This window comes from Gadus morhua, chromosome 4, assembly GCF_902167405.1.
Source record: "Gadus morhua chromosome 4, gadMor3.0, whole genome shotgun sequence".
NCBI classification, from domain to species: Eukaryota; Metazoa; Chordata; class Actinopteri; order Gadiformes; family Gadidae; genus Gadus; species Gadus morhua.
In genome coordinates this window covers 17,742,794-17,756,070 of record NC_044051.1, presented here as the reverse complement: position 1 = coordinate 17,756,070, position 13,277 = coordinate 17,742,794, and positions in this window count along the sequence as shown.

Genomic DNA, 13,277 nt, shown 5'->3' with positions numbered 1-13,277 from the left:
GTTTCCTTTGTAAAACCGAGGGACAAAATCTGGAGATGGCGGGGCTAGGCTAAGGCGGAGTCTAGACCTCTTCATAATAACTACAGTTTTCGCCCCACACGTACGGCCCATCAGGAGAATATCAGGACTTACATGTGTGTCTGAAAGCAGCTAGTGTTTAAGCATTTGATTACATTATAAAATGTCAATTTATGTTTACAGGGATAATTGTTCAATGGAAATTGTATTATACAATGCATGCAAATCAATTATTAAATAGCTTTTACTGTTATTCAGGGCTGAACAGTGCATTGACATTTTAAAATGCAAGGCAACTACTATTGGTTAGTTGGAAAATAATAATTAGCATTGAGATTAAACATCTCTTCCAGTGTCCTGTCCAAGACAGGCAGCAGTAGCCAACAGTCGCACATTGCATGCACACAAAACATAGAAAAATAAAACAACTGTCTGCAGGGGGGGGGGGGGGGGGGGGGGGGGGGGTATCAATATCGCAAGACATTTGGGGTGGCTCAAGAAGGAGAGTAATATTAAGTTTGAGCAACAAAGTGTGGTCTTGTGGTGGACTCTACAGACATAATTTGCCATACTGTCTCTTTAAGATCACGTGACTTATGTGTTGATATGGCGGTCGGTGTGATGTTTGAATTTAACGTTTTTTATGTGATAAAATGAACGACCCGCCATTGCTTGTCGAGGTGAGAAATTGTCTCTTCCCTTTTATTGCAATTTCTACAGTATATCTACAGAACGTGTTACCTGTTCTTAACTGGGCATGTGTGTCGATGGCGGACCAGTTATGTTTAAAAACATAACGTCTTACCTGGGCGAGTGTCCCTGCGGTGTATGCTCGTGCATGTGTGTTCTTACCTGCGCTTGTGTCGATGACGGAGCCGTTATGTTTAAAAACATAATATCTTACCTAGGCAAGTGTCACTGTGGTGTGTGTGCTTGCGTGTGTGTTCTAACCTGCGCGTGTGCATATCATACATGCGAAGCCCATGTTATTTGAATTATCTAGAGCATGAGATCCTGTTGAGCTTATAGAATGAATAGAATACAGTGGATAAAGAGTGATAGTTGTAGCACTTCATTGTATTCTCTGTAAGAACACATTCAGAGCTGAAGTTTGTCATTCATGCTACAATTCAACTCTTTTTGCAGGGATTCAAACATGGCCTTTTTATGGCAACAAAAATAATGGATCCAGTTTTCTACCTGTATCTTAACGGTAGCTGCCCCCGTGACAGCTGATGGGAACACCTGGTGTGTCGTTGCGTTGGTGTTGTGGATGAGGTGGTATTGGCGCTCAGATGAGCGTTCACGGAGGAGAGAGACGGATGGAGGTGGCCACAAGGACAGCTGTTTCTGTTCACCGTGTGGTAGAGTGAGCCTGGGTTGGGTTTCCTCTGAGGATTGTTTTATTCTCAAAGGGATTTTTTTTCCAGCAAAGCGTGGAATAACTATCTGAGCGCGACTGAAAGAGAAGGCGATATATATCCAACATAAATTAGCATCTCACACTTCAGACGGCGGCAGGAAAGGCAAAGTCTAGGATGATGCCTGTGACACATTTGGCAGATGCAATCTTTTTCGCAGTAGCGTCGGGGGAAATGAAGTGTGTTTTACTTTTTTCCGTTCCACTGAGACTTATTTTCCCGTTCAACGCAGCCCTAGATATATAGTCATAAACCTGCGCCTGCATGTTTGTGTCCAATTCAAAGCGCAGAATCTTCACATTCTGACTGCTTCTTAAAGTATTAGTACACAGGAATAGAGTACAAACACATGGTGGCCGGCCCCTGGCTGGTTGAAACAGGGCATGTGTTCATAACGGCGGTCCCCTTCTTTGTTTGGCCCCTCGTGTAGGGAGCTTGGCAGATGGGGAGAGAAAGAGAGCGGAGTCGGGGGTGTAATCACACGTTAGATTTTCCTTCATCATTTCCTCAAAGTGGGTCACATTCCCCCAACTGGACCGAGCCCATCCAGGCCTGGCTGAGAGCTCGCCTTAGGTGTGGCTCTTTAATATATATATATATATATATATATATATATATATATATATATATATATATATATATATATATATATATATATATATAGATATATATCATGCACTCAGGGTCTGGCCAGATGTAAAAGGTATATTTAATGGATAGATTTAAGGCTTTGTTACCTGTTTAATATGTCATAATGGGACACTGTTCAAAGACTTTTGAAAGAAGATTTTTGGATGAATCTTCTCTATTTGTTTTAGGGTCTGTTTGACAAGAAGGTAAAGCATATGTTTGTGTTTATATATTTATGTATAGGGTATGCTATTCAAGCTAGCTTAAAATATGCATGTATCTTTAATCTCCATGAGCTCCATAGAAACTATTGCGAATTCCTTTTAATAATGTCCGACGTCAAGTTATGTGTCTGTGAGTTAATGCTTATCAATAAAACAAAGGCTGGGGGAAATATGAATGGAGGGTGCACCCTCATTACAGCAGGATGAATCACATACTCTGGTCCTCTGAGTGTCGAGATGTCCACAAAGAAATTAAGTCAAAGCGCAAGTAGCTTTGTGGGCGGTTCTACGGCGCTATCGCTATTTTACAGGCGGATAAATGACACTTGCGTCGCGGCGCAAGTGTCAAAAGGGTTGGTCTGAAGCAGCCTAGTTACCCGTAGGTGTGGTTTGGGCGTAACATCCAACAAACCAATGAGAGTGCCAGCTCCCGTCCCCTTTAAGAGCCATGAGCGCATTTGAATCGGACGAGTTGATATTTTGACAGCGCGTCTGCAGTCTCCGATGAGACAGATGCACATGAATTTCAAACTGCAAATGGCTCAGTTTATTGCCAAATAATATGGCCTAATTCACACATTCACACATGGAATAACTTCTGAAATACTGAGTCCTGAAATAAATTTCGGCAAAGAAAACGTATATGATATAACATATGATATGCGGTAACTGTGGTTCTATTTAATAATATACGCAATACTTTATAAACATTGTTTCTTATCAGTATGCTATCCTAATATGCATGTGTCCCCGCGGTAATAGACATTGCCATTGATTGTATTATGCGTTACGTGTTTAGTTTGCGTGTGTTCACTCGCGGTAAAACAATGTTTTTCACTATCAAATACTCATCAATCCTAAAAGTTATAGGCATGTAGTCCTACACGATGTCTCTGTCAAGAAAATATGTGTATGCTGTACGGTGTTTGCAGATGCCTTGATTTAAAAGTACAACTCATTACCGCTGCATCAGCTGTTCTTTCCCAAATAATTTACCAAGAATGTGCGGCTAGGTAGATGGGAGAAGCACAGTGTATGCGCGAGGTGCACAAGCAATCCGTATGCATCGCATGCGCATGTATGCATGCGCCCTTAAAATAGCATCCGAACAACGCGCCACTGACTTTAAACCAGGTATTTCCTGGTCAGTAGCGCAATGGTATTCAGAAACGGCAAAATACCGTTTGCGCCAGAACACGCCTCCTCCTTCCGCCGAACCGCCCCTTGGGGCGCATGATCAATCCCTAATTTACCGGCGAGTGGCGGTGGTGGGAAAAGAACGCTCTGCGCCAGTTGTAAACTAGCAACGACACATGCGCCAGTGACTAAGTCACTTGCGCCGGATGCAAGATAGGGCCCAAAGTCTTTCCATAGTGCTAGCATAGGCAACCTTTACTTTCAAATTAGATCGACCCCCAAAGCCACCCAGTGAATGTGAAACAACTGGAAGTCCCTCTTTCATTCATGTGTGGACTTTGACATCTTATCCAGGGTCTAAATGTTTCACTGTATGGGCTCCATTCCCCTCTGCTGCAGCAGCTCCCCCCATACAGGCTGCAGCAGGAAATTATCACCATGCATATAATAATAAATCTTTATTATGCACTCAGATGGTCCACTCACATCCAACATACACACACACATATGACACATTAAAATACATACTCAAAAATACTGTACTAAAATAGGTGCAAGCTATCATGCCAATGCTTTCGAAGCCTGGATGTGAACCGATAGCCCATCATAGGGTTGGTTAAGGCTATAATGATGCTATTTTCTGATAAATCCAATCGACACATGAAATTGAACATTAACTTTCGTAACAGTGCCTGACATGTAGGTACATTAGAGGACACAAATAGCTGGCTAGCACTGTGCCACCTAGGAACACGGAGCAACAACCAAATGGCATCATTATATACCACTCTAAGCCTCTGCATACTTCTCACTCTGTAAGAGGACCAGAGATGAGCTGTATACAGCGGCGTGATATAAGCCCTAAACAAAGCACACTTAACATCTGTGGAACACATGGAAAATTTCCTCAACATCACGTTGGCCTGTGCATATATTTTACACCATTGACGACGAATGTCACCGTCATCCATGAGATCATCTGAGAAGACATGTCGTAGATATTTAAATTCCCTGCATATTTCTAATGCCGCTTTTCCACCGCACATGTAGCTCGACTCGACACGACACGACTCGACACGACTCGACACGACTCGACACGACTCGACACGGTAGCAGCGCGGTTCCTTTTCCACCGCAAATAGTACCTCCGGGACGTGGGCGGGGTCGGCTGCGCGAAAGGGCCGTGACGTATTTTTGTACGCAACGCAAACAACACCTACGTAACCCACACATGGACAGAACCCACATAACAACAATGGAGAACATCGATGCGATGGTATTCGTGTTCGTATTATTAGCTGGCATGTTGAAGAAGTGGAATATGTTGGCTGCGGCGCTGCTATGGCTGTTACCAGCATGGTTGCCATGTCGCTCTCGTGACTTCGTCACACTCTCTGGCCAATCAGTGGCCGGCCGTCTGCCGACGTCACCTTTTAGCATCGGCTCAGCCGCTTGGAACCTAGAGCGAGGCGGTACTAGAAAAAGCAGCCACTTCAGGTACCAGATACCATGTTTTCGCGGTGGAAACGCAAAAAAGGCGAGCTGAGTCGAGTCGAGTCGAGTCGTGTCGAGCTGGTACCATGCAGTGGAAAAGCGGCATAAGAGGCCATCTGCGAGGTGGAAAGCAGGAAAAGAGGATTTTTTTGTCCTCTCTAGATCTCACAACAACAGCCTTACTCTTTTTGGAATTATAGTTGATGTCAAATTCTCTTCCATATTGTGTGCATATCCTCAACAGCTCTTGTAACCCAGCAGAATATGGACAAAGTAAAACCAGGGCATCAGCATACATGAGATGATTCACAACTTGATCTCCCACAATACATCCTGTTGTACATTCATTTAGCTGTCTTGAAAGGTCATCAATATATACATTAAAAAGAATAGGGGATAATATTCCTCCTTGACGGACCCCATTCGCCACATGAAAAGATCAGAAACCGTATTATCCCATTTGACCTGGAATGTTTGCTGAGCATACCAATACATTAGAATTCTGAAAATATATTTAGGAACATCTCTCATGAGTAGTTTTTCAAATAGTTTTGCATGGTTGATTCTATCGAATGCCTTAGAGGCATCAATAAAACAGAGAAACATAGAGGTGTTTTGGCGTTGATATTTAGCGACAATCTCCTTTAAAGCATAAATGCATAAGTCAGTACTATGTTTTGTCTTGAACCCAAATTGATTGTCTGTAGTTAATACATACATTTCGATCCTATTTAAAATATTTTTTTCCAGCACCAATTGGCCTATAATTGTCCATGCTGTTTAATTTGCCAGCCTTCTCCTTAAGCACAGGAACCAGCAAAACAGATGGAATCAGGGAGAACACCATGCACCATGATACCAGAGAAACACATGGCTAACAGTGGAGAGAGCCTATAGCTGGCATGCTTAAGATGCTCTGCAGCAATACCATCTGTACCACATGTTTTGTTGTTATCAAGCAGCTCAATAGCATGTGCCACCTCCACTGGCCTTACTGTGACATTAGTGTCCAAATCAACATTATTAACAGCAACAACATTACTCTTGACACAGTTGAACAGCTTGATAAAATGCTCACGCCATAATTTTGCAATATTATCTGAACCAGAGATACCTTCAATGTCGTATGGTAAAGACGTTTTATGGCTATTCATCACTTTGATTGCTTTCCAAAAGTCAACATAGTTGTTCTTTTGTAGATTCCTAGCAAGCAAGTCCGATCTAATAGTATTCTCTTTTGTCTTAATATGACGAAGAGCATTTTTATATCTGGCATTAGTTCGTTTTTTACACTCAAACACATCACCCTGTCTAGGCCTTCCTGCATCAATCCAAAGTTTAAAGGCTTCCCTTGCTGCAGCATGGTGTTCAGACACATACTCCTTCCACCCAGGTTTGATGTTAACCACCTTCTTATGACTGCAGAAAGACCTAGCAGAGGCATTTAAAACTTTTGTAATGTTATCATATAAATCACAAATGTCAGCAGCATGCTGTGTGTCAGCACAGTTCATGTTAAGACACATAATGGCATCCCTCGGCAATACAACATGATTTAGTAGGCTGTCAGTTAAGCCAGTATATCTATCAATGTCCTCTTTAGATAGATTAGCCCAGTTTAATTTCACTGAGTTGCCTGAATTCCCAGTATCCACCAGGAGGGGCACAGTGTCAACATTTAACAACATAGCTATAGGTATGTGGTCAGAGGTAGCCAGACCATAGCAAATCTCCATATTTTCTAGAGAGGCATGAGCATCTGCTGTGCACAGACAGTGGTCAAGGTTGTGTGCCATGCCTCACTTACATAGGTAAAAATATTATCCGGTAAGAATACTTTACTAGATAAGATAAGACAAAATGTACAAAAATGTACCAGATGTTTTGCAAAAAGAGAATTGCTATCTGATAAATCAGCATTAAAATCCCCATAGACATTCACACAAGCAGAATCATTGTCCTCAATGAAGGAGTAGATAAAAGCTAGTCTGTTCAAAAATTCATCCTCAGCCTCATATGATTCACATGGTGTATATATATTTAAAATGGTAATCCTCTTGCCATTAAAGCATACTTCTAACCCTATGGCCCAATCAACATTTAATCTAATCACTTTCACCATTGGGTCATATCTACGGTTCCAAAGGATGGCCACTCCACCTGCTATTCTACCTTTAACTATTTTCATGCTTAGATCAGTAGTGGATTCCCCAGCACCATGAAAATCCTTGTGTATTGTATTTAACTTCTTTTACTATTTGAGCAGTTACTACTACTTTTTACTATTAACTATTTAAATCCTGTTTGGCAAGCCAGGTCTCTTGGAGACACAGAATATCACACTCATTCAACAATTTATCAACAACAAAGCGTCTTGATTTATCTGTAGCAGTGTGTCCCACACGTAGACCGCGTACATTGGACGATACAATCCGCATATTGTTCTTCATTACGGGATATTGCTCGGGCGCACGAGTCACATCAGCATTCGCTTGTTAGCTGGCTGACAGCAGAAAGGGACTCCCCATCACAAACCACAGGCTGTGGCGCAGGTAACTGGTAGCGTGGATTAGTTTCCAATCGAACCGCCCCCCCACCAGCGACTTTACCAGCCGGCCACAGATGAGGATCATACATCTCCGCTACATTGTCACATTCAGCAGTGACACAAAAAGAGCTGAATCTACTTAAAGTTGTTTCGATTTTGCGACATTTCACTTCCCGATCCAGTTTATCTTTCAAATAGTCAGAGAGAGTGATGGCATCTCGATTAGGATCAAACTTTGAGACAAAGACACTCACCATCTTTGTTGTGATAGTTTTTATGTTGCCCGCCGTGCCCGTACCAATTATTCCAGTCTTATTTCGCTCCAGTCTCGCTGACGTTCTTCCGAGGCGAGGTCTGTGCTGAATAGCAGAGTTACCCGGCGCCGGCTTACTACGACCCGCTTTCTTTACTACCGTGGTCCATTCAGGGGAATGTGCTTGAAATGGTGACCGAGACGCCACAGGTGATGTTGGGGCTGTGGTCTCCTGGACTGTCACATCTAACCGTTCAGCAGCCACGGGGCCCAACGTTGAGGGGAACGGCTGCTCCACGGCAGTCAAACGATCATCTATGGCAGCTGTCACCTCTTGCAAACTTTGACAAACATTTGTCTGAGCTTCCAGGGTACTTTTCATGCAGCACATCTCTTTGTTTATTTGTTGCATTCTGCGAGCAGTGTTGAAACATCTATATGATTGAACAAGACGGGTGGCAGATCGTCCAAAAAGTAGGACACAAATCTTGGGATATCCTCCCCACACTCGTTTAGCACTTTCATGCAAAATTTAACATTATTAGTATCTTTCTGTTGGCCTTTGAAGGCAGTACAGCGCTGAGAAGTGTCAGGGCACACCTCAAACAAAGCCTTGGCGGCGTCAATCCGTTCGGAAGTAAAAGTACTAGTCACCAGCAAAACAATCTCATCGTGGCTTAAGGTTCTCATTTTAACCACAAGAAAGTTCAGTAGTTCATCTTCCACAATCACTTTTCCGTCATCAGTTTTGTAAATGATCGGTTTAAGTCGAGAAGACGCTTAAGCAGCAGCACGCTTTGAAGGCAGGTCGGCCATCACAGGTTTTTTCGGTGAATGAATAATGAATCTAATCATATTAGAATGTAGAGACCTATTCATATTATACCAAAGAAACAGTTTATGAATTTAAATAAAAACAGATGTTTTAACTCGCAAGGGGTCTGAGATCAGAGCGCCTGACAGAAGCTGAAGGAAAAAAAAAAATCTGCCTACATCCCAGGATAAGGAGAAAGGAAATCTTCCACGAGGCCAGACGGATGAGGCATAACTTTCTTTATCCTTCTTTTTTGGTTCCCCTGAAAAAATCCCTCCATATAATGTATCTCTGACTTAACAGAAGGGCCGATTCTCAATGTTTTATGAATGACGGGGCCGTTTCATCTCCATGCATCATGCATCCTAGAGAGAGGCACTGGGGAAGAGAGGGAGAGAGGGGAGCGAGGCTAGAGACACTCGGATGGCATACTTACGAGATGACCCCTGAGTGTTTTAAGGCTTGGAGCTGCAAAGTGAAACTTGAAACAATGTAAGGGTCTTGGCGAGCCCCAGGGTTAAAAATGTAAGTGTATATCCCTTGGTGTCTTTAAAACACATTCTGTGTTCTGCACCAGTTAGACCGCCAAAAAGACAGAGCACTAAAAAAGGAAAGGAAAGAAACTGGCTCTGAAATAAGCTGAAAGAGAGCCTGTTTTATGTACAAGAAATGTTTCCGTCAGTGGGATTCATTTTCTGAGAAATAAACAGAAAAAATATGTTCATTAGTTTAGTTTAGTTTATTAGGATCCCCATTAGCCATTGCACTTGGCAACAGCTACTCTTCCTGGGGTCCACATTTAACCAGACAAACATACAATGAATCAACAATACATGAAAACAGGATAAAGAATAAAAGAGAACAGAAAAAAACAAAACACAGACAAAACAAAAACATGGACAATTGTTACATCATAGAGAGGGAAAAGAAAGACATGCATGGGTAAAATTCTGAAGTACCAAGTATGATGTTCATGTTCATAGCACCACTCCACTAACATCACATAATCTGCACACCTATATTGACAAGTCTAAATAAACTATTTTGAGCTGTTTTTTAAATTGTTTTCTAACCTTAATATCTATTATTGTGTGAGGTAAAGTGTTCCATATTGACATCGCTCTGTACATTACGGTTTTTTTGATCGCATTAGATTTAGCCATGGGCACTGTAAAACGTTCCATTACCACCTGCCTGGTAGAGTAGTTATTTATATTACTGGTGTACTGAATTAATTTGTACAAACAATTAGGTTTGTTGCTAAAACAAATGCTCCTAAAAAATAAAGTGAGACTAGCTAGCAGTCTTTGTTATACCATGAGCCAAGATAGGCATTCATGCATACGTAAAATATCAGTCCTATTTCTACACTGAAGTGCCAGACGCGCCGCTCTATTTTGGACAAGTTGTAGTTTTCTCAAGTCCTTTTTTTGCTGCACTCGACCACACAGCAGGACAATAGTCAAGATGGGACAGAACCAGTGCCTGGATAACCTGGACCACAGAGGTAGATGTTAATAACCCTGCACATCTCCTGATTGTCAAAAGACCCCTCCCCATGTTCTTGGTTATGTTGTTTATGTGAGTAGACCATGACAGATGACTGTCTAATGTGACACCAAGCAGCTTTGTTTCTTCCACCTGCTCAATTTGTATCCCGTTCATTGATAAATTGAGTTTTGGATTTAGTTTTAACATATATTGTGAGCCTAATACAATGCATTTAGTCTTTGAGATGTTTAAGACCATTCTGTTATTCTTGACCCAGTCGGATTCTAGTTGCAACTCTTTGTTCAGAATTGCAGACAAATCTTCCACAGTGGTAGCTGATATATATAATTTTATGTCGTCAGCATTCATGGACACATTGGCCCTGTTCAAGACCAATGGGAAGTACTTTGTAAAGATTGGGAATGGCCCAAAGCAGCTCCCTTGTGGTATTCCAGACTGTACTTGTTTAGAATTAGAAAGATCACCATTAAAAAAAACTCTGGATAAATAGCTCTCTATCCAGGTCACCGCCAAGGATGATAAACCGTAGCAAGAAAGCTTTTCTAGCAATAGTCCGTGATCAATAACATCAAATGCCTTACTGAAATCTATCACTACAGATCCCACCCGTTTTTTGTTGTCAATATCAATTAAGCAATCGTCTGTTATCTAAGTAAGTGCTGTACATGTTTAATACCCCTCCTTCTACGCATGCTGCAGGTCTGTATTCAAACCATTTTCAGAAAAGTAGCACTGTATTTGATTGAAGACAATTTTCTCCATGATTTTTGCCAGAACTGGAAAAATGCTTATATGGCGAATGTTTGCAACAGTGAGCTTGTTTTTTGCATTTTTAGGTAATGGTTCAATCTTGGCTTCCTTCCAAACCTGTGGGTATCTACCCCATTTTAAGCTTTGATTTAAAATATAAGCAACCGGGCTGGCCACCTGGTGGGCTGCAATTTTCAACAACCTCCCATCATTCTTGATAGAGAGTAAAGGCCTGATTCCACCGGACGCGTTACGGCTGCGGCACGTCTTGGCCGCGGTCACCGCAGCAGATAGGTTCCACTCTAATCAATGAGACCATTTCTACCGGGCAGGGCTGCGGAACATCTCAGCAGCGTCCCAGGAGCGGCTCGCCGTGCCGCAGCGCTATCATTCCGTAGCATTTTTATATTTGCCGCAAGCCGTTGCTGAACCACGTCAATTTCAACAGAGCAGATCGAGCAGGGCAGGAAGTGAAAAAGTTAAAGACATAGAGCATCCGGTTATCCGGTGATAACGTCATGACCGGTGTCACCAGGTCAACAGTCAATCAATCAAAGGGTCTCAGAGGGTCGGCAACATAGACGATGAGGGACTCATTGTCGAAGTTCAGCAACATGAAGTAATTTATGTACCAAATCATCCTTTTTATAAGGGCAATGGCCGGAAGGACAAAGCGTGGCATTTAATTGCAGTCGTTTTGGGAGTGGAAGTTGAGTACATTAGGTTTAGGATTATCGCGTGATCTCGCGTGAATACGGCTGGCTCGCAAGGCAGCGTTGCGCTGCCGTAACGCGCCCCGTTGAATTGCAAGCAGGGCAGAGTCGTAGCCGTTCCGTGCCGCAGCCGTAACGCGGCAGGTGGAATCCCGGCGTAAGAGCTTCTCAACATGTACTACTTCAATTGGCCTGAACTCAAACCATCAAACAACTAACTGTCATTTTTTAATTCATATATTCTTGTTTGAAAATAGACTCTCTTTTTCCTTCTGTTCAACTTTGTCGCCTGATTTCTGATCCTACAGTAATTTTGCCAGTCAACCAGACAGCCTGACTAAATTGCTTTCCTCTTTACATTGTTTCGAGTTCCCATACAATTTCTTAGATCATCATCAATCCAGGGTGCCTTAACTGTTTTACCAGTGCATTTTTTAATGCATGCCTGTCCGCTACTGAAAGAATTGGCTTCATAAATAAATGTAATGCTAATTCTAGGTTTTCCTCTCCACATACGTCGTGCCATGGTAATCTATATATAATTCTTTATTTCAGACCCAGGAGGATCCATATCAACACAAACAAAATAAACAAACACAGAGTAAAAAAATACACAAATTCACAATATTCAGTGCCGAGCATACAGACATGATCGCCAATGGTTCCACAGTCTAGAAGAAAATCTAACCGAACTGCATAGAGGGTTGGCCAAAACTGCAATTAAGTTATTTTCGGACTCAGATGCCCTACACATAAATCCATACATCAGGCCACGTAACACAGCAGAGCAGGTAGGGACCCCAACACTTACAAACATTTGGCTTGCGCTGGAGCTTCTTGGAGCTCTCAGCAGTAGCCTCATGCTATCATTATAGGCCACTGTAAGCTTTTTAATGCTGCCTTGTTTATAACGACACCACAGGTGGGCAGTATACAGCGGCGTACAATACGCTCGAAAGAGTGATATTTTAAAAGGTACAGAGCACATACTAAACCTACGGCAGAGCATGTTTGCTTCTGCATGCAGCTTCCGACGCTGCCTATAGATATCTTTGTCATCAGACAGGTAATTTGACATAATATGGCCCAAGTATGTAATTTCAGTGCACACACTGAGTGCAGTGCCAGACAGATAGAAGTCAGGGAAGGTTGACTGTCTGTCTCCTCTGCTTCTGACAATCATGATCTTACTCTTTTTTGCGTTGTATTTTATGTCAAAATCATCACCATACTGTGTGCATACTCTCAGAAGCTGTTGTAGACCAGCACTATATGGACTAAAGATGACCAGATCATCTGCGTACATAAGGTGGTTAATGAGTGAGTCCCCAATCCTACAGCCTGTACCAGATGCATTTAAAATCAAAGACAAGTCATTCATATACATATTAAAAAGAAAAAAAAAGAAAAAGAAGTAATCCTTTCATCTCTTCTGTAAATGAATCTCCACTGAAATTCTTACACGACCTTCTATAAATTATTTTTGGAACTGCTCTTGGAACCTTAGCTTTCCTTGTAAAAGCTACTATATTGTGATCAGTGCACCCAATAGGAACTGATATAGCCTTTGTGCATAGATCAGCAGCATTAGTGAAAATATGGTCAATGCATTGAAATTGAAATTTGAAATTTATTTTGAACATGTTAACAAAAAATATATATCATACAGAAATTAATGATTTTAAACAAAATAGAACGCATAATTAGATATAAATACTTGATAATTGTAACCTGTTCGAAAAGGATTCGGAAGAAGTTTACAC